The sequence below is a fragment of the Hyperolius riggenbachi genome, chromosome 3, assembly GCF_040937935.1.
Source record: "Hyperolius riggenbachi isolate aHypRig1 chromosome 3, aHypRig1.pri, whole genome shotgun sequence".
NCBI classification, from domain to species: domain Eukaryota; kingdom Metazoa; phylum Chordata; class Amphibia; order Anura; family Hyperoliidae; genus Hyperolius; species Hyperolius riggenbachi.
This window is the reverse complement of record NC_090648.1, coordinates 149,795,012-149,820,850: the sequence shown is the minus strand read 5'-3', so window position 1 is coordinate 149,820,850 and position 25,839 is coordinate 149,795,012. Positions and strand designations below refer to the sequence as shown.

The following is a 25,839-nucleotide window of genomic DNA, read 5'->3' as shown; positions in this document are numbered from 1 at the left end:
TTCACCTCGGATGTCCTTTAAGCGTGTAAGGTTCCTAACTAGTACTGGTAAACAAACATAGAAAAGATGAAAAACTGAATTTACAACAAACGCTAAATTTAAGGGAACCAACGAGCATTTCTACATACATTAGGAAAACAAGTACAGACACATCACATACTTCCACTTCCTGTGACCAAACACCAAAGTAGGCAGTTCTGAATATAAATTCAAACTCTTAAACAACCACAAAATGAAAAAACAGCTATCAAATCACATTTTTTGTTGAACGTTTACGTTATCTAAAGTGAAAAAGTAATATGAACCCTTTAATGTGTTTAGTATGGCACTGTGGAAAATGATGGCATATAATCCTAATAGTTCAGTAAGTATAAGAGTAAGCAGAACTCACATGCTTCATTATTAATACGATGAATAATATCCTTATTTATTGACTCTTTTACGGAAACCCATCTCTGCTGAGTGTTTCTGATACTTCTGTACGGCAACAGGATCCATAAGGGCAACATTCCACAACAATATCAGATTAAATACAGCATAAACATTTGTCATTCCTGTTAACTATCAGCTAAAAGTGAAGTCAGTAAACTTATGTCACAGCTAGCATTACAAAACATCAGTTATTATCGGTTATCCGTTAAACGGAAATGTGTCCATTCCAGAAAGGGATTTGGAATATGAGCCACTCATGTGAACAAGCAAGAGACTCAGTTTCGCTTCCCCCTCCTGTATCCTAAATGTGGGTCTGTCCTAACATAGCCTTCCCAGCTCCCAGCAGAACTAAAACTCCGAACCACCTCTTAGAGATCCACATACTTTTCCCATGACATAGGAGGAAGCAAGGGCTGGGGAAAAGTCCCGGGCTGGGTCACTGGCATGGAAGGGGAAAGTTAGATTGTGAAAGAGATAGAGACCGATACACAGCACTGAATGGCACTGTGTTTCCACAGCAATGACATTCATTCTGCAGTCTGTAAGCAGGATGGAGTAATACATACATAGGATCCCTGCAGGCTATGGCTATATTTATCTGCCACAATTACATCTAATCCAACAAACAGAGCTAAAATGCCTGGGTTTAATAAAGTTTAAAAGCAAAGCCAAGGAGACGTTGAACAAGCATTCTGTGTAATGTAAACGAACTTAATAAAAATGTTCATCGGCTGTTTGCAGTGACTTGAGTTCACTGAGCAGCATTTAATGAATTCGCTGTATGGGGAAACAGAACACCTAAGAATTCTGCCCTTCAAAGTGCCTCTTCAGTCAAACTTGTATTACCAACATCCTGTTTCAGTACACAGTGCAGGAAAACACGTTACCGAGTTTGTATTATTGAATGCATGTGGATTAAAGTCTTGATCAGGTATCCGGCCAGCCTTATACTATTTACTCCTCTAAGCTTCTCAACATTTGATTGGTATGTATCCCTTTTGAAAGCCTGTGCTCACCAACTACCCCTGGTATGGGGAAGATTATCTCAAGTAGCACGGTGGTGCAATGGTTAGCACTCTCGCCTTGCAGCAATGGTTTCCCTGTTCGAATCCCAGCCAGGTCAACATCTGCAAGGAGTTTGTAAGTTCTTCCAGTGTCTGTGTGGGTTTCCTCTGGGCACTCTGGTTTCCTCCCTCGTCCCAAAAACATACAGATAATTTGATTGGCTTCCCCCCAAAATTGGCCCTAGACTATGACACATACACATTACATACGGTACATACACACAGGACTATGGCAGGGACTAGATTGTGAGCCCCTCTGAGGGGCAGTTAGTGTTAGTGACAAGACAATATACTCTGTACAGCGCTGCGTAATATGTCGGCACTATATAAATACTTAAATAAATAAAAATAAATAAATAAGTGCACAGATATACTTAGTAGTAGTACATGGCATTTAAATAGGTAAAATAGTAATTTAGTGTTGCTGTTTATAAAGGTGTTTATTTTAGAAAACTCTAAATTTGCCATATTTAAGCAAATCTGAGATGATTCAAATAAAAATAAATGTTAACGTACTGGGGCTTCCTTCAGACCCTTTCAGGATGATCGGTTCCTCACCGCCTTCCCACGCCGCCTAAATCTTCTGCTAGGCTGCCTGGTAAGTCTGACAGTCGGAGCCTACTGCGCATGCGTGGCCTAGCTGTGGGCCCCGTTGTGCTCCTTTCGCTGGGAGAGTTCTGCACCTGAGCAGTACTGATGCATAGGCGCAGAACAGAGAAGCATGCACAGCCGGACTGGCACTGACTGACAGAATTACCGGGTGCCTAGCAGAGGATCCAGGTGGCCTGGGAAGACAGCAAGGGACTGCTCAGCCTGAAAGGGCCTGGAGGAAGCCCCAGGTACACTTTAACTAAATTAAGCACGAGTACTTCCTAAAACCATCACAAGTACCGCCTGAGGTGCACATACCACTCATTAAGAACCTACACTCGACACCAACTGTTTTGTGTTAATCGCCTTCCACATGTGTTAGGCTCTCCTATTCATGTACTCTCCTGGCAGCACCCACCCTACATTCACTAGAGCTCCTCCTCCGTGTATAGCAAAACCCAAACTTGTGCATGTGCTTCTTGTTACATGTCCAGCTCTCCCATATCAGTAGGCACCCAGGGCCGGATTTCTGGGAAGACCAGAAAGGCCACGGCCTAGGGCAATAAAATTAGTTAAGATAAGAAGGGCGGCATGACTTGGAGAGAGAAGAGGTAATATGTCAAAGTAAATAATCTCTTCTGGTCCCGCAGCGCAGCCAGCCAGCGCCCTGCTCTACTCTAATAGCTGAATTCCAGAGTACCCCAATCCCTGCATCTCTCTCTCACTTCCTGATGTGTTAAAGGATCACTATCGCGAAAAAAGTAGGCAGTTAAAAAATGTGACAGATGACAGGTTTTGGGCCAGTCCATCTTTTTAAGGGGGATTCTCGGGGCTTTCTTTGTTTTCAACAGCATTTCCTGAACAACACTTGCAAAATCTAACTGACGTAATAGTGTGCTAGTGATTAGGGAGGCCGGCTGGTATCTTGCTATTTTGGCAGTTAAACTGCTGTTCAGGAAATGCTGTTGAAAACAAAGAAAGCCCTGAGAATCCCCCTTAAAAAGATGGACTGGCCCAAAACCTGTCATCTGTCACATTTTTTAACTGCCTACTTTTTTCGCGATAGTGGTCCTTTAAAAGACTCAGGATCAATCATAACTGTCACCTGATAAACCATTCCTTTGTATGATGGACATACAGATCGATGTGAGAAATACCAGAGATTTACATTACAACGCAGATAAAACGAAGTTCCGCTTAGTTTTAATGCAGGCATTCACAAACATCAGTGAGCTCTGCTACTTTCTTTACCTCTTTTACAGCTTTGACACTGACCAGCAGTTGTTAATTAATTTATCTAATCCTAATTTATGACTGTTTTTCTTTTTTTCCCTAGCTAGCAGTGGTCTCTTCTCTTCCTTAGCTAACTCTTTCCTGACTCATTTTTTTCTCCTCCTGCTCCTACCATCTATGAGAACTGCAGGAAAAAATGCTGATTTCTTCCCTTTCATTGCTAAACTGTCATTTTAAAGGACACCTGAGCAGTGGTGCTCATCCAATAATCGGGTATCCGAACTACCCAGACAATCTGAACTTTATCCACTATCCGAACTTTGAATAGCAATCCGGATATTTTTAAAATCCGAATAGCACTATACGAGCAAACTCAGATTTCCCATCTGAGGGAGAGAGAGAGAGAGAGAGAGAGAGAGAGAGAGAGAGAGAGAGAGAGAGATTTTTTTTTTGAGGGGGGATTTTAAGTCCCTACATCATTAAAAAAACATGATGCTACATGCCTCATTTACCCCCAAAAAAACGTTTTAAAGGCAATTTAAATAAGCCTTCTTCAGACTTTGTTCCCGTATACTGTCAATATGTTAGAGCACACCACCATATGTACATTCAACATTCAAAAGAGATGCATAGATTTTTCAGCAAATATAAATAAATGTCATTCGGATGCTTTAAAGTGGAGCTGAACTCTTGCACAGGACAGAAGGAAAACAGAGAAATGTACCATGTATGTATTTCGAGAGCCTGTCTAATTCCCCCTCCTCTGTGTCACAAGTTGTAATTTGATCTCTACACTGTGTCACCTGACTGCCACAACATCTAAGCTCATTTGAAAGCACATGATGTTAAAAATATGTCTGCTTCCATAAAAGCAGGAAGTAGACACACTGCAGATTTATTGCAGGATTTGTATCAGCTGTAACAAAGAAATGTTTTTCTTTAAAGGTTATGTTGCTGCATATCTTTTAAAGCAGAGATGAAGTTCTGAGTTCAGGTCCACTATAATTACAACAGAACATCCAAAGTGGGTCTTGACAGGATGTTTGCTACCTACTTGTTCTCTGTTTTGGATGGGCTTCTCTCCATTGCACTGCCCTGCCACCTGTTTGTGGCTCCGACTGCAGCCAGTCACACAGAGGGCAAAGAAGCAGCGCATGCTCTGGCCACTCGCGCTCCCTGTAATTTCTCGCTCCTGCCCAGATGTGCACAGCAACCGAGGCAGTGTTATGCATTCTTGACAAGTACTCGTCATACATCAGCGTCATTTCTCAAGTATGCATGCCCAGAACACTATCGGCTGCTGTGCACACCCGGGCAGGAGCGCACATTACAGGAATTATTTGTTGAATGGGAGGCCGAGCAGCACAATTGAAATGAGCCCATTCAAACCAATGATCGCTAGTCAGAGTGTTGGAGCAGGCCTAGGGCACTGGAAAGTACAAATCCAGCCCTGTAGGCACCCTTTCCAGGTAGATATGCACTTTTTTCCATGAACAACATTTTATCGGGGAGGGGGGGGGGGGGTGCAGAAGCCCCTCTCTTCAGTGTGATGCCTATTCTACACAGCCTATAATTTTTAGATTTTTATATGCACTTTGACAAATGTGCAGCTCTGTCCCATACATTATGTAACAATCCCCCCCCCCCCCCCCCCCCCCCCAGGTCATGGGCTGTGGGTCCTTTACAGAAATTTGTCACTTTTTCTGTTTCTATTATTTTTATTGATAAAATAATGTGGAAAACGTACAAATGCAAAGATTACAGCAGTCCATACATAACATACTGACTATTCTAAACATCATGTTATCAGACAATAACATAAAACATTTGTTACCAAAAGTATGGAAGAATAAGTAAACTGTAAAGAGGGCCATTGCCAGGTGACAGCATGGGGGAGGTCACCTAGGGCCAAATGGGTGTCACCCATCAAGATATGACCCCAGGGTTGACCATTCCCCTTAAAGGGAATCTGAAGCAAGTAAAATTATTTAAAATAAACACATGACGTAGCAGCAAATGAATATTACACACTAACCTTGCCATCAGTTCCTCTCAGAAACTCACCATTTTCTTCTTACAGTGATCCCTTACAGTTCTGACAAAATTTTGTAAGAACTGAAATAAACCAGTTGCTGTCAGTTGTATATCAGCAGCTGTCAGTTACAATTGAATGTGCAAGATAATGTCCATGTTTCCCTATGGCTCAAGTGGGTGATATTACTGTTTAACACTACAGTGTGCTGACCAGCAGGAAGCTGTTATGGGGTAATTGCCATTTTTAAAATGGAGGACAGAGAATTCAATTGATCACAGTGGACAAACAGGACACAGGAGAGGGGAAAGAGATTGATGAGTAGACTACCGTACATGGGAGGTAAGTATGACCTGTGGTTATTTTGATTTTTTATTTTCAGTTCAGGTTCTCTTTAAACATCCATCATCTCCCCCCAACCTCTTGTCTTTTGAACCTCCAAAGAAAAGGAGGTCTATAAAAACACTTGGGGAACTTCCAGTACCCCACGGGGCAGTTCCTTCTCATAGATCTGTAGTGGGAAGTGAGGCACCCACTTACATCACATAGAGAAGAGGCAAAAGAGAGAAAATGAAAGAAAGAAGAACAGGTAAAGGTAACAGGAAGATTTTGATCCAGCACCTTAACCCATCCTGGCCCAGCCATCATCCCTACAGGGCTTCAGATGTAATGGGGACCCAATGGGGGTAAGAACTATACAGTGGCTTCCAAGTTTTTTCAAATTTCTTAAGTGGATTAACTAGGATTGCCTTCATTTTATCAAAACACATTGCATAGCAAAATTTCTGTTTGACCAGCTCAACGTTCAGAGAGAGCGACTTCCCACGCAGCTGTGATCACTTGTTTGGTTACAACTAGAATCTAGTTACTAGCTAGTATTGAGATGTACAGAGTTGTGGTAGTTTCTCCCCAAAAATGCTACCTTTGGTGTTCTAGGAAATATTTGTTCTGTTACTGTATACAGTTTCTGATTCTGATTCTGATACAGAATTTGAAAAACACAAATACAAATCATGCAAACTTTGGGACAAGACCACCAGATGTGCAAATAAGCTCCCCTTTGGCCCCATGATCTTTAGTGCCCAGGGAAAACTTTCTTGTTCTGTCAAGTGTCAGGTACCAATGTAGCATAACCTTCTATTGGGTTTCCACAGGAGATGCACAAATAGAACAGCCTGGAATAGCCAGCTACATCATTTTTAAATACTGAAATCTGTTACTTTTAAGGGTAGAGACCAGTGAAAGGGTCCTTCTTTAGCTTATTGAGGAGTTACCAGTATATACATGTAACTTGCTTAATTCATTGAAGTGAAAACAATAACACTTCCCCAAAATTATTACAGTTGTCAACATGGAATTCAATATTAAAGCATCTACTGTGTGATGTATTTAAAGGGACTCCGAGCAGTGCAGAAACTATGCAAAGATGTACATCATTTTAAAGCTCTCTTTCTCCTCTTTCCAATGATATATAAACCGCCACCCTACGCCTTTTAGTTTTTGCTATTTCCGCGATTGAAATTGCCGCGGCCGCGATTTCGATCGCGAAAATAGAGAAAACTAAAAGGCGTAGGGCAACGATTTAGGTGTCGTCAGAAAGAGGAGAAAGAGAGCTTTAAAATGATATCCATCAAGCCATAGTTCTATTGTATTACACAGGACGACACTTTCCCCAGTGTCAGCAGCTCCATTCTGCTGCATTCAGCAGAATGGAGCTGCTGACACTGGGGAAAGTGTCGTCCTGTGTAATACAATATAACTATGGCTTGATGGATATAATTTTAAAGCTCTCTTTCTCCTCTTTCTGACGACACCTAAATCGTTGCCCTACACCTTTTAGTTTATTTCTATTTTCGCGATCGAAATCACGGCCGCGGCAATTTCAATCGCGAAAATAGCGAAAAGTAAAAGGTGTAGGGCGGCGGTTTATATATCATTGGAAAGAGGAGAAAGAGAGCTTTAAAATGATATGCATCTTTCCATAGTTTCTGCACTGCTCGGAGTCCCTTTAAGTTTATACCCGTTCTCCAATCTCCATCAGCCATGTACAGTATGTTACACAAGTAGACTCTACTCAAAGTTAACACTGCTTGGTACAACAGACATTTCAGCTTTGGATTGTTGATGGCAAATTGATTCACATGTCGAATCGACGGGAATCGAGCGGCGCATCGACGGTGATCGAGCGCGGGAACGAACCGCATTATGCTGGATAGACACAGTTCGTTCCCATGCTCGATTCCCATCGATGCGCCGCTCGATTCCCGTCGATTCGTTTATTTCCGACATGTCCGATTCGCGGTTAGATGGATCGTTAGGTCGATTTGCCATACTTTACATGGCAATCGACCTAAAAATCATCAAAATGCGCTCAGAAATGTTCGGGAACAATCGATTTGTCGGGAATCGAGCGGCGCATTCGATGCGGGAACGAACCGTGTGTATTCAGCATAAGGGACAGAAAGTTTCATGAATTGCTTAGTGAGCTCTTTGAATAGTACTACCAGCACTATAAGAATAATATAAATACTTAATGATAGATAGAAAATACATGATGGCCTGGTTATACCTTCACAAGCTGGCTAGTGACACTAAAATGAGATGCACATCTATAGTATTATTCAATATGAACATACTTTGCTGTGAAGACAATTTTTTTAATTCTGATAAACAAGTTCTGGGTTTACTTTAAAGGCTCACAACAATCTGCCCAACTATCTTCTAAACTTGTCTATTGGAAGATAAGTTGGGCGTGTGTATGGCTGGCAAACAACCAGATGACCAACTGACTACAGGTTGTTTGCCAGATCCAACCGGTGGATCAATCTGCCCAACTATCATGCAGGTTGGAATGTGGATACAGATCTTTTGAACAACTTTGTTGTTTTTGAATGCAGACATGTTGTGCAGTTTGTCATTTTGCTTGCACGCATAGTATTTACATCATGTTGGATACATGTAGGAGCCTTGGACATGTATACGAGCCTTAAGCTATGGGCTGTTATCTTTCCATTGTTAAATGATTCAACTTAGAAGAATTAAGTGGCAATGATAAACAAATCTCAGGTGTACCTACATTGTAAGGACCCTTTCACATGGGCAGTTGACAGGTAGTGAACCGCCTGTCGAACTCTCACAACTGCTTGCTACTGCCTAGTAAATGCTTGCTGCCACCTGGCAACTGCTCACTGCTGCCTGGTAACTGCTCACTGCTGCCTGGTAACTGCTTGCTGAACACACAGTTCAACTGCCCGTGTGAAAGGGTCCTAAAGGGCAAATTTTCATGACAGGGCAGATATATTGTTTCTGCTCTCAGGTCTAGTGTTGGTGTATGAATTTGGAACATCATTCCGAATTCAATCACACACCACACTTCAGCACCATTCAGCACTGAACCTGAAGACGGGATCAGGGGGCGATCACTTACTTGCACTTTCATGGTGCGTTTCCTGGTATTTTAATAATTCCCCCTTTCACCTTTGAAAGGAGGAAGTATGGAGTCATCATGTGAAATGCATCATGTAGCGCAAGTAAGTGAACCTCCCCAGACCCTGTCTGCAGGTTCAGTGCTGAATGGTGCTGAAGTATGGGGTTCAGATGAATTTGGAACAATGTTCTAAACTGGAGCACCAACACTACTCAGGGCTCAGGATAGCATATTCCATCTTGTTGTGTACCTTATGTATGTATGTGTCTTGGCTCACTGAAGAATGGTTTACTTATTAATAATGACATCACTCTCCTGCTGTGCCCCTGGAAGGCAGACCTAATGTTTTTTTAATGCCTGGGCAGAGTCCATTGATCATAGCTCCAGGGATATGTTTGATAAATCACATCCTATTTCTTTGGAACATAATATTGTTAGTGATATGAATGAATTCTATACATGCAAACTTCAAATGTAAATGTAAGTGTGCTTTAAATTCTTACGAAAAAAAAGTTTTTCAACAGTTAGCAAGACAAGATACTGTAAGAGAAGATTAGGGCCCAGTCTATGCAGTCCAGCTCACTGCAGAATAGGGTCACTGGCTTGTTTGTCAGTAGCTGATCCTTGTAGGAATCGTTTTACATCACTGTCAGCTATGGATGGCAGGAGCTGGACCTGTAAAATTCAATATAAACGTGTATTTGGGAGGCAGAGAACTTATCTGACATGAGCATTTTTGAGAGGCATCTTCATAGTGAGCATTTGCTGCCTGCAGTCTGCTCAATAAAGAGGTAATACTGTAAATATATTATGACAACGAAATGAGTTACTACAAAAACTTTGTTCTTCAACCTCTGCGCTAAACAAGGCAGTTTCTAGGCTAAAGGGTGTAAAAATCTGCCCCCTTCTCCCTCGTAGGCCTGAGAATGCTATTTGCAATGCGGTGCTGCAAGGAGCAAAGCAGGGTGCTTTGGCGCACGCCGCTCAACACCAGGAGCCGAAACTGGGCACCCCATAGCAGCAATGATATGCTGTGTGGGGCGCGTAAGAGCGATCGCTGGACTCCAAACTAAACCTTCCTTGGAGTTGTGACAACAACAGAGGGAGAATAGTATTTAAAGTTGCTGGGTAGTTTAGCGGCAGCAGGGAGAGCCGTCATTCAGCTCGCCTTGCACCCAACTCACCCAAGGCCAGACCATATGTACGCTGGAAGAAACCAGGTATGTTCAACTGTTTTTTTTTTCACTTAAATCTCAGGTTAAAGCCCACATTTAAGAACACTCTTTATATGCATTTAACTGAAAATCATCTTACATAGATTATGCATGTAAAAAAGTTTTGCAAATTAAGAAAGGAAAGTTCTAGCTGCGATCATTCTTATTGCCTGATTTTCACTGCAGGAGCCACCAGTATACTGCTAACTCACTGAGTCTCCATCTACGCTCCTGATAGGCTATGAGTCAGCAGGGAGGTGTGGCCTCAGCTGACAGACCAATCACTCTTTTCCCTGCATGCCCATGTGACTAAATGGGAAGTGGTATATAAGCTACCTGGGTGTGAGCAGTCATGTGTTGGACTCTGAAGAGTGATGAACTGATTCAGCAGTTATTTCTCTTTGTTGTTTGTTAACAACTGCACTTTTTACAGAAGGTTTCAAAAACAATATGGGGCTTTAAACAAGATAAAATATCATATAATATCATGAAATCAGTGGAATAGTATGCAGTTTGAATGTAATCTTTTATATAAAAAGCAGATTAAAAACATAATACAGTAAATATTCTTTAATGTCTTCTACAATAAAACAAATATAGTGCAAAAGGAAAAATAATGTTCCATTGTCTAGAGGTTACAGAGCAGTGCTGTTTGTAATCTACTCCCAAGCAGCACCAAATAAATGTGTCTACTCACGCTAGGTAAAACTAAGTGACTGTCCGGGTCAATAGTGACCTTTTAGTTGGGCCAGTAGACGCTTGATCTCTGATTTAATCAGCTCACCTCAGTCTTGCTGTTGGTAAAGTAACTTATTCTCCACCTCTGATTTCTGGCCAGACAAACCCATAGCAAGGATCAGAGGAGATGCTAAGTAATATTTATTTTCCGCTAGAACCCTGTGTAATTAGTGCATGCCACAATAGTTTCCACTCAGCCGACTCTGCATATCCAGCCATTAGGTTTGCCATAGGAGAAGAATAGATCTCAGGAATGTTAACAGTTTCTGAGAAAAAAACACATTTTCTTTTTTTTGAAAATGCTGGGAGGGTTTGAAGTCAGAATGTTCAGGCAAGGCCACCTGCAGAACAAAGATCAAAACTAATTGCTTTTTCCTATCATCATTAAGTCAGTTATTTTCAGACCTGAAACTACAAACAAAAAAAGTTGTAACACTGACAAGATCCAGATGTGCCTAAGGTGTTCTCCAAAGAAGCTGATAGTTTAACAAAGGCATTGTCGTTAACTGGATCATTTCTAGACCGTCATTTCTCCTCCCCGGAGGCAGGAGCAGTAATTCACACAGTTAGTCCACAGATGGGGAGTGAAGGAGCAGCATTTCACACCAGCCATGGCACCAGAGAGAAACGGGGATGGGACTTAGTGGCAAGAGGAAGTGATTGCACAGTGATTTCCTTTCCTGGGATGTTAAAGTTGAACTCTAGTCAAAACATTTTTTTTAAATGTATCACCAATTATCATTATCATTGAATATTGAGTGCCGACATCTTCTATAGCGCAGTACAATGACATATTTTAGAAATAGGTTGTTAAGCATACCTAAATAGGTCAGTCAGCAAATACAGCAATACTAAAACACAAATAAAAGAATCTAAGAGAGTCAGGGTGGACATAAAAGTGTTGGGGAATGGGGGGGAGGGGGGGGTCAGATAAACTGCATGATTTATGCATATGTTTGTTTGGAAGCAGTGTTAGGACAGTAACCAGCTAAAGTGCTCAAGAACATATGATATGCTTGCTTGAATAATTTGAGGTTGCATGTGATTATTACTAGTGTTAGAGAACTGATATAGGGAAGAACTCCTGTACATGTGAAGAGGTGACTAGGGTAGTTGAAAGGAGAAGATCATTAGCAGGCCATAGATTGCACATAAGATGGTATCTGGGGACCTGTATATAATGGTATCAGGAAATGAGTGAAATAATGGAAGAGCCAGATTAAAGAAAGAGTGAAAGTGAATTGGATCAGGCCCATTGTTGCACACATGTAGAAAAGGCACTCGGTAAAAGGGTGCCGGAGAGAGCAGCTAATAGAATATTGGTAAAATTACAGATATTCCACTATTTAATGACGATAATTTATACCAATATTTTACTATGACCTATATGCTCTCACACAGAACCCTCCCTCTAGCAATGCCTAACCCTGAGACCCCCTAGTGGTGCCTAACCTTAACACCCCTCCTCCCTCGTTAGTGTTTAACCTTAAACCCCCTGGAGGGGACTAAACTTAACCTGCCCCCAATGCCTAACCTTAACCCCTAAGGAACCCCCCTACACCTGACACTAAAGACCCCTGTCTTTTTACCCTAATCCCCAACATTGTTGATACTGTAGGCAGCATTGTTAAAAACTGTGATTAGCGGCTATAAACCTCTGGTGCCTCTGAGAGCCCAAATTACCATTTATAGCCGATAATCATAGCTTTTAACATTGCTGCTTACTGCGGTGCAATTTTTAAGAGGGCGCCTCTGACGCTCTTTTTACCTGCTGCGCTCATTGTCTGTCTGTCTTCCTACAGCTCTCACTAAGGTGGCATTCCAGAAAGGACAGCTGTAAATCAGCTTCACCTCAATTGGAGCAGGAAAAAAGGGTGCCGGCTGAGGCTGGACAAAAAGGGCGCCACCATACTGTAGACTTTTATGCAATTATTGTTAAAACGGGAAAAAAGCATGAAAAAAGGGTGCAGCGAAAAATTTCGTTAATAAGATTATTACTTATAGTTTTTGAGGTAGTTATCATTTTAAAAGTTTATAACGGTATAGTTTTTGTCATATTATTTTGTTAATAAGTACAGATTTTACGTTTTCAAAGGTATTATCGTTAATATATCTAAAAGGGTTTTTCTGCAGAGGGAGTGGTTAGTGTTAGGCAACACCTAGGGGAGTGGTTAGGGTTAGGCACCACCTAGCCGGCGGTTAGTTTTAGGCAACACCAGGGGGGTGGTTAGGGTTAGGCACCACCAGGGGGGCTAGGGTTAGGCACCACCAGGGGGGGGGTGGTTAGAGTTAGGCACCACCAGGGGGTGGTCAGGGTTAAGCACCACCGGGGGGCTAGGGTTAGGCACCCCCAGGGGGGGGGTTGTTAGGGTTACACCAGGGGGGGTGGTTAGAGTTAGGCACCACCAGGGGGTGGTCAGGGTTAGGCACCACCGGGGGGCTAGGGTTAGGCACCACCAGGGGGGGTGGTTAGGGGCCACCAGGGCGGGTGGTTAGGGTAAGGCACCACCGGGGGCTAGGGTTAGGCACCACCTGGGGGGTGGTTAGGGTTAGGCACCACTGGGGGATGGTTAGTGTTAGGAACCACTAGGGGAGTGGTTAGTTTTAGGCACCACCAGGGAGGGTTCTGTGTGAGGGTTAAGCAGTATTGATGAAAAACATTACGACATTTAACGTTAATATTTATTCATTATCATTTCTCGTTTGTTTTTTGGAACAGTAATTATCATTAATAAAGCTTGACAATAATGATTCTCATTAGCAAATGTTGTTAATACCTGGCGCCAAATTCATTTTTTCTTGGCGCCCTTTTTTCATGCATGCACCTCAATTGTTAGTTTACTTATATTTATACTTTTAAACATTTTTAATAGATTAAATGTTAGATCACAAACAAAATCTTTTTTAAAATGAGGTTCCCTTGATCAGCATTTGATGATCTAATATCAAGTGGGGCAATGTTGAAAAATAGTAATTTATTATCATTAGATACTGATTGTTTAACATGCCTACAAGAGTATGCTTAGCATCAGACAGGTCTGGTTTAGGCTAACTCTACCCTATTCAATTGGGCAATTATTAAATCAATAATCCTTATCTCGATCTAGAATCTGACAGCTTCATTCTTTTATGTTTCAATCTTCATTTTAAAACAACTAAATTTAGATGAATTGAGACAAGCTTCCCTTTATTACAGGTCTTGTTTCCATGGAAATACGATACAATTATTCATTCCTGTCTCTGTTCAGCACAGTCTGAAACAGGTTATCTATTTTTGTCAACTGATCTTCTTTAGTGGGAAATAATTTGATTTGAAGTGAGTGCAGAAATGTATTATTTTTTTTTAAAGAAAAAAGAACAGGCTTTGGTCATAGATCTTCTGGTTTATTATTGTTGTACAATTGGACAGTTAGGCCTTTTTTAGATGAACAGTTGAACTAAACACTTGTCGGATATTTCAGCGTCCTGTTTACCACCATTTAGGTGCAATTAAAATGCAGCTTAATAGCAGCATTTGTAACATCATGCATATCAGCGCATGGCGGTGGCGTTACCCGGCGGCATTTAGCATCTGAGCATGCGCCTGGCCATGCTTAGATGTGACCCCATGTTGGGCCATCTGTACATCGTCGGTACCAAACGTTAACAAGCGCTGATGCAGGAGAGCAGCTGACGGCTGCCCTTCTGAAAGAGGCCTTATAGATTTACATCCAGTTAAGAATGCAAATACGTTTTCTTTCTACAATGAGAATGTATCATATTAGTTAGTGTTTAACATTCTGTTCCTTCTGCACCTGATTTACCCAGAAGGTTATGAGTGCACCTGCTGCTGACAACGTCATATTGCAATTTATCATATTTCTGCTGGCTGTAGCACCGGATTTACCCTAAGGCACTGTAGGCACGTGCCTACAGGCGCCTGATGATGGAAAGGGGGCTCACTCCCCTTCCCCAAGTGCCTCCCTCCCTATGCAGAGTCCTGATGAGAGTGTAAATTAGAGGTTACTCCCCTTGCTCTCTGCATTCCACTGACCAGATCTCCCTTCAGTCAGGAACACCTCTAGCTGCTTAATATTGAGGCTCCTCTAGCTACCTAATACTTGGGGGTACTAGAAACTTAATATTGAGGGTAATTCTGACTACCTAAAGCTAAGGGACACCTGTAGCTACCTATGACGGGCAAGGTAGGGAAGGGAGAAGTGACAGCTGGGACAGCCAGCACACTTGCTGTGTGGAGGTTTGTAGGTTCATGGAGGGCAAAATCTAAGGTGCCAGGACATCTGTGCCTATAGGCTCCTGTGAGGTAAATCCGGGCCTGGCTGGCTGATACTAACATTTCTTTTTCTTTTTATCCCACGCGATGGCTGCATCAATCACCAGAAAATAACAGTTTATGAAAATAACTGCACTCTAAAGTAAATATGTCAATACCTACATATTTTTCATGATTATATTTTATTTTTTTAATTGTAACTTTTTCTTATTCACCAGTGGGGGCTAATTGTGAGTGAATATGTAAATAATTCAGCAAAGTACTTAAAGAACAAGCGACACCCATGCTAACCTACAAATAAAAAACACATATATAAGTAGATAAATACTACTTCTACTTACATAACAGATGTATTGTGCTATCCATGTAATGATTCCTGTGAATTTTATAAAGGAAAAGCAGAAAATCCTATTCTAGGCAGTGGCCATTTTACCAAGCTAATGCTGACATCCTATCCTCCCTGACTCTGGTTTTCCCCCCTCCCTTCTCTTGATCATTGTGTATTCATTAGCTGCCCTTCTCCCAGAGTCTTCAGACACTCCCACTGAGGTGTATACTAGTAACTGCACTTTTTTTTTCCTTTTCTCCTCCAATCGCTGAGTCACCTCAGCCTTGCTTGTAAACACAAGTGAGCAAAGGTGTTTCAGATAAAAAGCTAGGCAGGGAAATAAATGGAAGAGGAGGAATATATTATAGATAAAAAGAACCCCCATTCAACTGTTTGGCACTGACTACTAAAGGGCCAGTGCTCCTAAAGTATGTGATAACTCCAAACCATAACAGCAGAAAAAGTTTTGCAAGTTTTGAATGCAGGATTAGCATCTTTATCACTTAATACACTCAGACCAGTTGCTGTTGAAATTAGATTTTTATGGTGACAATACCCACCTCCATGTGCCCCAGAAAGGAAGTGGGATATTTGAAAGGGGAGGGACTTATGGTGCTGTGTTCACCCTCTTAAACAGGGAGACATCCAATTATCCAGGCAAACCCAAGTGAATGAAGACACACATTTCTGATCAATTATTTATTCACATACTAGGTTAAAAATAAAATAAAACATATCCTCACTGTGGCATAATGTTTTCATAAATAAAAACTCACATACCTGGAGTAAAACATTAATAAAATCCAACATCATAGTACTTCATCTTTGTTCTCCTGTCCTTCATAGCCAGCTGATCTGGAACTTAGGATATACCTTTTCCACCTGAGACTTCCTATTGGGCCACAGAAATAAACCAAAGAAATTCATTGGTATTATACTGGTGAGAAATCCAAAAATGCTGGATTGACATGGGTCATTTTTATTGTTGGTTTCAATAAGTAAAAGTTAAGAAAATTATCCCTTTTACTTAAAGTGAACCTCCGGACTAAAAATCGACTCAGCAGCACTGAAAAGGCTTGGTGTTTCTTCAGCAGTTTCACAGATATCAGAACTTTGTTTCTCTTATACAAGCCTCATTTTTAGCTGCACAGAAGGAAACTGCCCGGGCAGTTTTCCCCTTATGCTGTGCAAAGCATGATGGGATTTCTGATGTTGTTGTTCTCGTTTTGGTGCAATTTTTTTTTTTTTTACATTTTGAATTTGACATTTGAAGCCTATCGTGTGCAGCTGGGAGGGGTAATCAGGACACAGGACAGTTGAAACTGTGTCTCCTGCTCCTTGTCACCTCCTTTCAACCAAAAAGATGGCTGCCCCCATGACAAAGATGGCAGCCCCCATGAATCACAAACATTTGCCTGTTCTTTTAAAACAGGGTGGGTAAAAGATTATATTACCTACCTATTCTAATTAACATAACTAATGAACTTAATAACAGTATGTTTGTTTAGGCTGAAGTTCCCCTTTAATTACCTGTTAAGGAGTGGGTATTTTGTTGCACCCTTATTAAGAAACACATATTGATATTAACCACTTGCACTCCAGCCTGTAACACACACAATAATAATAGCTACTAATGTTTTTAAATTGGATAATCTTACTTTACAAGAAAAAAGTGCAGTATTCTGTGCCAAGCCAATTATTCTTGGCATGGAGTGATCCTAACATTACCCCAATACCACTTTACTATCTGACTTGTTAAATATCATTGAAAAACCACTCACCTTTATTTTTGGGTAGAGTAACCTGGCCAGAGAAATGTAAAAAGAGCCCCCATGCTCACCAACAGAGAGCACAGGGCTTTGTAAATGGGGGAAGGGATGCTGATTCTCTTACCAGGCACAATACCTTTACCACTGACAGATAAAGGGTAGCTGGAAACAAGAGTAAGGGTGTTGCATTTTAGGGGACGTTATAGGTCGCATAACGTGCCCCTAACGCAACGCCTGGTGGTGTTGGAGGAGGACACTACCTAGAGCTGCGTTATTGATCGCCTTTTTTGTGCTATGCGATGCGGAGACCACGTGATCCTCATCACGTGATCCAGCCAGTCAATCGCTGCACAGAGCGGCCACTCCAGGAAGTAAACACTGCATGTCACAGTGAATATGTGCAGTGAATATTAATTAGTCATGTGGCTGGCCGCGGAGGAGAGACCTCCTCCTCCAACATTACTGAGCATGTGCAAACAGTCAAATCGGCTTAGCCGTGTATAATGTACTGCATGCAGTACTTTCATTTGACATGCAGAGTTACAATGTAACGCAACGTGGGCACTGTGAACAGCCCATTGATTTTTCATTACTGTGCGGTGGGCTGCGTTACAGGCTGCACTAACGTGCGCCTGTAACGTCTCACTGTAAAAGCAGCCTAAAGGTGGCCATACACTGGTCAATTTGCCATCAGATCGACCAACAGATAGATCCCTCTCTGATCGAATCTGATCAGAGAGGGATCGTATGGCTGCCTTTACTGCAAACAGATTGTGAATCGATTTCAGCATGACCATCTGTGAAGCTGCCGCTGCCGCCGCCCCTCCTGCATACATTACCTGATCCGGCTGGCACGAGTCCCCCGGTCTCCACTGTCTTCTTCTCCGCTCTGGGCTCCAGGGCTACAGCTTCACTTTACTTCCCGCCGGGGGAAGTTTAAACAGTAGAGGGCGCTGTACTGTTTAAACTTCCGGATCAGGTAATGTATTGCCGCTAGCATCGGTCACCGGACATTCGAACGCCGCTATCGATGCACTACCGAGTCGCATCACTTCTGCTCCAGTTCATGTCAATTCCACATTGTCTGATGCGGAAGTGTATAGGCGGAGAGGGCGGACGGATGTGGCCGTGTGAGAATCTGCAGAAATGGAAACTGTTCCATTGCCATGCATTGGTTTCAGTATAGCCACGGTGCAATGTGTCTGTGTAGCCGCATGAGGGGCAGTTAGTGACATGAATTGTTCAATGTACTGTGTAAAGCGCTGAGATAAATGTCCTTACTATATGAATACATTAAAATAATAATAATAATAATAATAATAATAATAATAATAATAATACAATCCAAGTTTAACCACTTTACCCCCGCCTGTACGAATTTCTCCGTCCCTTTTTCCATCCTTTAACCCCCAGGGATGGAGAAATCCGTACTTTCCGCGCTCCCGCCGCTGCCCGAGCTCCCGCTCGTAAAAACGCCGCCCGTCGCTAGTAAACACGCCGCCGCCCGCTCGCCCGGAGATAAATGAACGGGAAAATCCATTCCCGTTCGTTGATCTAAGCCCCGCAATGATCCGCTGCTCTCCGATGAGCAGCGCGATCATTGTGAAAAATAAACACTTACCCAGCCTCCAAGTACTTCCTCCAAGCTTCCGGAAGGACGCTTGGAGGTCGCATTAAAACAAAAAGTTACTGTGGCCATCTTGTGGCCAAATAGTAAAACTACACCCTAAACATTTTTCACATACAAATAAATTACTTTTACACAAAAAATTAACTCATTACCTCCCACACTCCCAATTTTAATTTTTTTTTGTAATTAAAAAAAAAATTAAAAAATGTACAATAAAAAAAAATACATAAATAGTTACCTTAGGGACTGAACTTTTTAAATATTTATGTCAGGAGGGTACAACACTGTTACTTTATAAACTATGGGCTTGTAATTAGGGATGGACGCAAAACTGAACAAAATGCACCTTTATTTCCAAATAAAATATTGGCGCCAAACATTGTGATAGGGACATAATTTAAACGGTTTTATAACCGGGACAAAAGGGCAAATACATTTCATGGGTTTTAATTACAGTAGCATGCATTATTTAAAAACTATAATGGCTGAAAACTGAAAAATAATTAATTTTTTTCCCACATTTTTCCTATTTTCCCATTAAAACACATTTAGAATAAAATAATTCTTGGCATAATGTCCAACCTAAAGAAAGCCTAATTGGTGGTGGAAAAAACAAGATATAGATCGTTTAATTGTGATAAGTAATGATAAAGTTATGGACGAATGAATGGAAGGAGCGCTGAAAGGTGAAAATTGCTCTGGTGGTCAGGGGGTAAAACCCCTCAGTGGTGAAGTGGTTAAAAGTGTTTAATGTACATGCTAAAAGCACAGCAAGCCTGGGAATTATCAGGTGCTTGCTTCTAGCCATGTAGCTTTTAAGTTTACTAAATGCAACTTAATGATTAAACTTGCTTATATTTTACAATAATCATTTATAAATGATTTAGTCAGTGTTCGCCCATTGTAAAATATTTCCTCTCCCTGATTTATGTTGCCAAATTTATCACAGAGGGCAACATCTTTACTATTGGCAAGGAACATCACTGTGGAATATTAATTGATAGATGTAGGCCCTCAAAAATATAAGATAATTGAAAACAGTTAAAAAAGAGTGGTATAGTTGGCTTACCTTTCCTATGGATTTCAAAATAGCCAATATGACTCGATATCAATTCAAGAGTTTTACACACAGTAGGATAGACAATGCGTTTCATGGGCACTTCCTGTTTCCTCAGGTAAATAACTGCCAAAAAATGTACTGTTGGCCATAGAGTAATCTTGAGTAATCTTGATTTTTGTTGCTGCAGTATATCTACATCATTTTCCTTCTTTATGATGCCATCTATTTTATAAAGTGCCCTTGTCCCTTCTGCAGCAAAGCACCCCCACAGCATGATGCTCCCAACCCCATGCATGATGATGGGTGTGCCAATTTTTGGCTTACAAGCCTCGCCCTTTTTTCTTCAAACATAATGATGATCATTATAGCCAAAAAGTAGATTAGGATTCATCAGGCCTGAGGACATTTCACTAGAAAGTAAGTTGTTTGTCCACATGTTCTTGCAAACTGCAATCTAGCTTGTTTTTATACTGGCTTTGAGGTAGTGACCAGTTTCTTGCTGATCAGTCTTTCAGGCTGTACTAATATATAACTGTAGTCATTATAGATGCTTAGCTACTTACCGTAATTCCTCTAGCATCATCACAAGGTGCTTTGCTGTTGTTCTGGGATTGATCTGCATTTTTCATGCCGATGCCAAGATATGTTCTTTTCTAGGAGACAGAATGCATCTCATTATTTGGCAGTATTGGCAGTATGATGGCCTTCTGGCCCTATGGGGCTTGATTCACAAGTGTGATAACTGTTATCACGGGCGCGCAATGCTATCCGCACAAGTTTGCCACGATTTTCGTGTGTACAGTTTATTGCGTGCAATTTTAGCACGCGTTAACCTTCGTGTTCGCTCGAACGTGAAAATTAGCATGCAAACAGGAACATTTGCACACAGAAAAAAATTGAAACCGCGGCAAACTCGCGTGAATCGCATAGCACGGCCGTGATAACAGTTATCACACTTTAGTGAATCAAGCCCCTGGTGTGTATACTTGTGTATTGTATGTATAGATGAACATGAAACGTTCAGGCATTGGGAATATGTGGATGTGGCGGTCCACAAACATTTTCTTTACTGACTTCTTTTGATTTTACTATTATACCAAGCAAAAAAACAGTGAATTTGAAAGTAAGCTTTAAAGGAGACTGAGCACAAAATTTTATTTTTTACATTGAACCACATTGCAAAGGATCCTCATCTGAAGCTCGCTCCTGGCCGCAATACATGCTGGGAGCTGTATGCCACAGTGCATGCCTGGAGCTGTAGTAAGATGTACGCACATCTGTAGAACTACTGTAGAATCTCCAACTCTCAGCATGCATTGTGGCATACAGCTCCCATCATGCTTTGCAGCAGGGAGTGAGCTTCAGATGTGGGTCCTTTGAAGTGCGGCCACTTGCATACAGGATGGCGACTATCACAGCGATGGGGGGGGGGGGCTACATAAGCAGCTCCCCCGGGGTAACCAATGGCGCTCCCCCTATCCTCCCCCCAATGGCATATGGGGAGGTTTAATGAAATCTAAGGCCAGTTGCACACCCATTAATTGCAGTGCGATATGGTGCAAGCACCGCAGAAATCATCCTTCATATGACCCTGTGCCACGGTGCAGAGCGCCACTCCCTGGCTAGTGATGTACTCCCAGCTTGGCAGGAATGATGTCACTGGAATTCCTCTCAGTCTGCGCATGTGCGCCCTCTCACACCACGCTCCCGTCATGCACACTTACTGCATAGGCACGGATCATGCGGTAACGCAATGCAGCCTTTTGTGTCAGCATTGCAGTGATTTGGATACTTCCGGGGCACCGCGTTGCATTGCGCGAAGTGTGCAAGTCTCCATAGACTTGCATGGTCCTTGTGGCAGGGATGCGACAAGGAAGAGTAATGTGGTGTGACAGAGCGTGCAAGTGTGCAAGGGGCCTAAAGTATGCTCGAGTCATCATGAAAGTGTCACCTTTTACTTGCCTGGGGCTTCTTCTGGCCCCTGTAATCTTGTAGGTCCCTCGCTATCTTCTTCCTTGATCTGCTGTGTGGCCTGATAAAGTCCCAGACTTCGCTAAGTCGAGCCCTACTGCACAAGCGCTGATCTTGCGGGTCGCATTCTTGATCGCACTTCCAAGGCCGAAAGCATTCTGCGCATGCACACTTTGTAAAGACATATAATGGTGCATGCACAGAACACTCCCGAACATGGGAGCATGCTCAAGGAGGAACACCGCTGGGTCATTGCATGCGCAGTATCTGCAACTTGGCTAAATCTCGGACTTTACTGGGCTGCACAATGGATCAAGGAAGTGGACCGGGAGGACAGAGAGGGACCTACAAGACTACAGGGGCTGAAAGAGGCCCCAGGCATGTAAAAAGGGACACTTTCATTGCGACTCAGGTATCCTTTTGCATACATTTTGCATGTGGACTCCAGTTAGGCTAATTGGCTTTCAGGAGTTAATTGCCTGCATTTCAAGTCGATTTAAAAGCACAGTAAAGGTGTATGTAAACTTGTGATTCACTGGAACTGTAATATAGTCAATAAAAAGCGAAATAACCTGTCTGTGAACATTGTTGGAAAATAAAATACTTTTGTCCTACACAAAGTACTGTAGATATTTTAAACAATGTACTGAATTCATGGTTTGTATAAAAACAGTGGAGAGGTTATAAAGTGAGTTCTAAAGAATTAAACCCTAAGTGTATGGAAACTTCTGACTTATATATACAGTATATGCAGCGACACAGTATGAATTGAGAAGTCTTACTATTGTAGGCTGATCTGTTTATACAATAGGGCAATGAGGGCATACTGACCTGTTCCATAGTTCACATCATTATAATTACTGTTAGTCTACTAGAACACAGGATACAGTCTACATCTTCTCTTACATATCGCTCAATGAGAAATGCACATTAAATAGTATAAAGCACTATTCAAATCCGACAGACGGTGTGATGACGGTAAAGGCTGGGCCCATGGTTCATATTCTCTGAATCCTTAGATGATCTTTGATTTTTTTTTATTTCACAGTCTTTATAACCTCCCATACCAACATGTATTATTAATTCAAGTAAATGGTATAAAAGTAAAATGGGAGCCAAGCTGGGTTCCTGGCAGGTTTTTTTAACCACTTGAGGACCACGGTCTTAAACCCCCCTAGAGACCAGGCTATTTTTTACAATTGAGGCCAGAGCAGCTTTAAGGGCTCGCTGCAGGGCCGCATAACTCAGCACACAAGTGATCCCCCCCCCCCTTTTCTGCCCACCGACAGAGCTTTCTGTTGGTGGGCGAGGATCGCTCCCAGGATGTTTATTTTATTATACGGTAAATATTTATTTATTTTATTTGTGTGTTTTTTACTACGCTCCCTCCCCCCCGCCAGCCAATTAGCGCGATCGGCTGTCATAGGCTTCAACCTATGACAGTGGATAGCCTTTGTGCCTCTGGAGGGGACAGCTGACTAACACGGCTGTCCCCAGTACAGCGCTGCCTTAGATCGCAGCACTGTACAGTGTTAATAGACAGCGGTTTCATTGTCTAACAGTCTCCTGGATGGAATCATCAGCATCGCTAGGGCGTTTGATCCGGGGCACCGCCCACGAACCTGTTGCCATGGTGCCCCAGATCAATTCTGGCCAGAGTGCCCCATGAGCCTCCCGCCCAGGCTCGCACTCTTCTGGCCTCAGACCCCAGATCGCGGCGACTCCACCCACCCTTCACTCTCTCCCTCCCACCCTCCTCCTCCGCTCATCCCCCCCCCCCCGCACCTTTACAACACCGGCTTACCTATGCTTGGATTCCAGCATGGATGTGGAGCGCACAGCTGCAGACCTCTCTCTCCCTCCTGACTTTACTGCTAGTGACCGACTTCCCCTATACCTAGCTACACTGAAGGCCCCATGCCTACCTACCTATACTGAGGACCCCATACCTACCTACCTATACTGAAGGCCCCATGCTTACCTACCTATACTGAGGACCCCACACCCATCTACCTATACTGAAGGCCCCTATACCTACCTACCTACCCGACTGAAGACCCTTATACCTAGCTATCTATACTGAAGCCATCTATACCTAGCTACCTATCCTGAAGGCATCTATACCTAGTGAAATGGAGAAAGTACGCTGTGCACAGGGCTAGGCTTGTTTTACCACGGAGTGCACCTTACCAGTGTAGGTAGTAAATTCAGCGTAAAGCCAAAGCGGTCGTGCACATCCATATAAAACGTCACGTTATTCCAGAAGGTTAAAAGGCATACATCATGATTATAATAAGCAGTGCAGAGAGGTACAGGCAGTTAGGGAGGTCAACAGCCATTTTGCGGCGCTAAGAGCTGTGGCGCATCATCAGGACCGATGACTGATGATGCGCCACAGCTCTTAGCGGCGCGAAATGGCTGTTGACCTCCCTAACTGCCTGTACCTCTCTCCACTGCTTATTATAATCATGATGTATGCCTTTTAACCTTCTGGAATAAAGTGCCGTTTTATATGGATGTGCATGACCACTTTTTCTTTACGCTGGAGGCATCTATACCTTGCTACCTATGCTGAAGCAAAGCCAGCCCAGCCTAGCAAAGCCCCCAGCAAAGTAAAGCCCCTCGGCCCCAGACATGCAAAGCAAATCCCCAGCTAAGCAGAGCCATCGGGGCCCAGCAACGCAAAGCCCCTGGGCCCTCAGCCCAGCAAAGCAAAGCCCCAGCCCAGCAAAGCAAAGCCCCAGGGCCCCATGCCAGCAAAGCGAACCCTTCAGCCTAGCAAAGCCCCTAGCAAAGCAAAGCTTCCAGGCCCCAGCCCAGCAAAGCATACAGTGAAGCAAAGCTCTCAGCTCAGCAAAGCCTAGTAAAGCCCCCAGCCCAGCAAAGTGCCCAAAATGCCCTCACCCCAGCAAAGCCCCCAGCAAATCACCCAGCAAAGCCCCGGGCCCAGCACCCAGCAAAGCCAGGCCGGCACAGCATCACCACCAGCCAGGCAGCCCAGCATAACCACCAGCCGAGTACAGCACACAGGCCAACCAGCCGAAGACAAGACAGAGGCCAGGTGAGGGGCTTATTTATGTGAAATACTGCCTATTGAATATATTTAAGTCACACCACTGCTATGTTCATGTAGATTTGGCCCGACCTATGACCACGCCCACTTTCCACTGCATGGCCAAGCCCATTTTTTGCTGCGGCAGGTGTCCCCAGATCTCCCAGGAACCTAGAAACGCCCCTGAATGGAATATCACAATAGGTCAGCGTATATATATATCCCGCCAATAACAGGCAGCTTGTCTCCCCAGAAGATTAGCCTGGCAGCACAATATCCTCCCGAACAAAAACTATAATCTGTATGGATAACACCGAAGATGCTACAGAGCAGCATCTCCAGTAGGTGGTGCCCATGACACATGCCATACCTGCACCCCTGTAGATATGCCTCTGGTGCAGACTGGACTGGACTAGGTCCTTTCGCACTAGTGCTTTGGAAGTTGATCCTCTTGCTTTGCTTCTAGAACTGTTTGTTATATATATGTATACAAGCAGGATTATCTCAACAGAGCTAAATATTACCTAAGGTTTTTGGTAAATAAGGAAGGTATTTATAAGTAAATCATTTAATAAATAGAAAAAACTCATACTTAAAGGCAAGTACTGCACCTAATCAAGAAGCTCCCGGCGACGTCAGGACCAAGCGGAGGCAGTGGCTTGCGACATTAAAGTCACAAAAACCACGGATCGTTTTACTCCAGAGTGGGCACAGGATATCTGTGGGGGGCTGGTAGAAAACACCCAGGTAAGTTAAACTCTCTTTTTTTTCATTACAGTACTCCTTTAATTATTAGAGCTCAATTTCTTGCTGTGGCTCCTCCCCTGGGTCCAGGAGTGCTAGTGTCATCTGTACTGAATTTCCACAATGATCCACCCCATGTGATTGTGCTCTTCTCTAGGCCCTTCCTCCCATGTGATGCCACACCTCCTTCCGGATTGATGCAATGGGTAGGGCAGAACAGTGTCATTGGCACACACAGTTGATACAGTTGGCAAATACAGTAGCTGTAGAAGGAATTGGTG

At 42.9% G+C, this 25,839-nt stretch overlaps 1 long non-coding RNA gene across 1 annotated transcript in view; it reads right to left on the bottom strand.

Annotated features, from left to right (window-relative positions):
• The window catches only part of LOC137561187 (uncharacterized), a 107,427-nt gene that overhangs the window by 41,804 nt on the left and 39,784 nt on the right, over positions 1 to 25,839 (bottom strand). Inside the window, exons 2-3 of the long non-coding RNA XR_011029909.1 lie at positions 20,355 to 20,444; positions 16,113 to 16,224 (exon numbers count right to left, since the gene is read on the bottom strand). This is a non-coding gene — a long non-coding RNA (uncharacterized lncRNA). The remainder of the gene's footprint in view (positions 1 to 16,112; positions 16,225 to 20,354; positions 20,445 to 25,839) is intronic.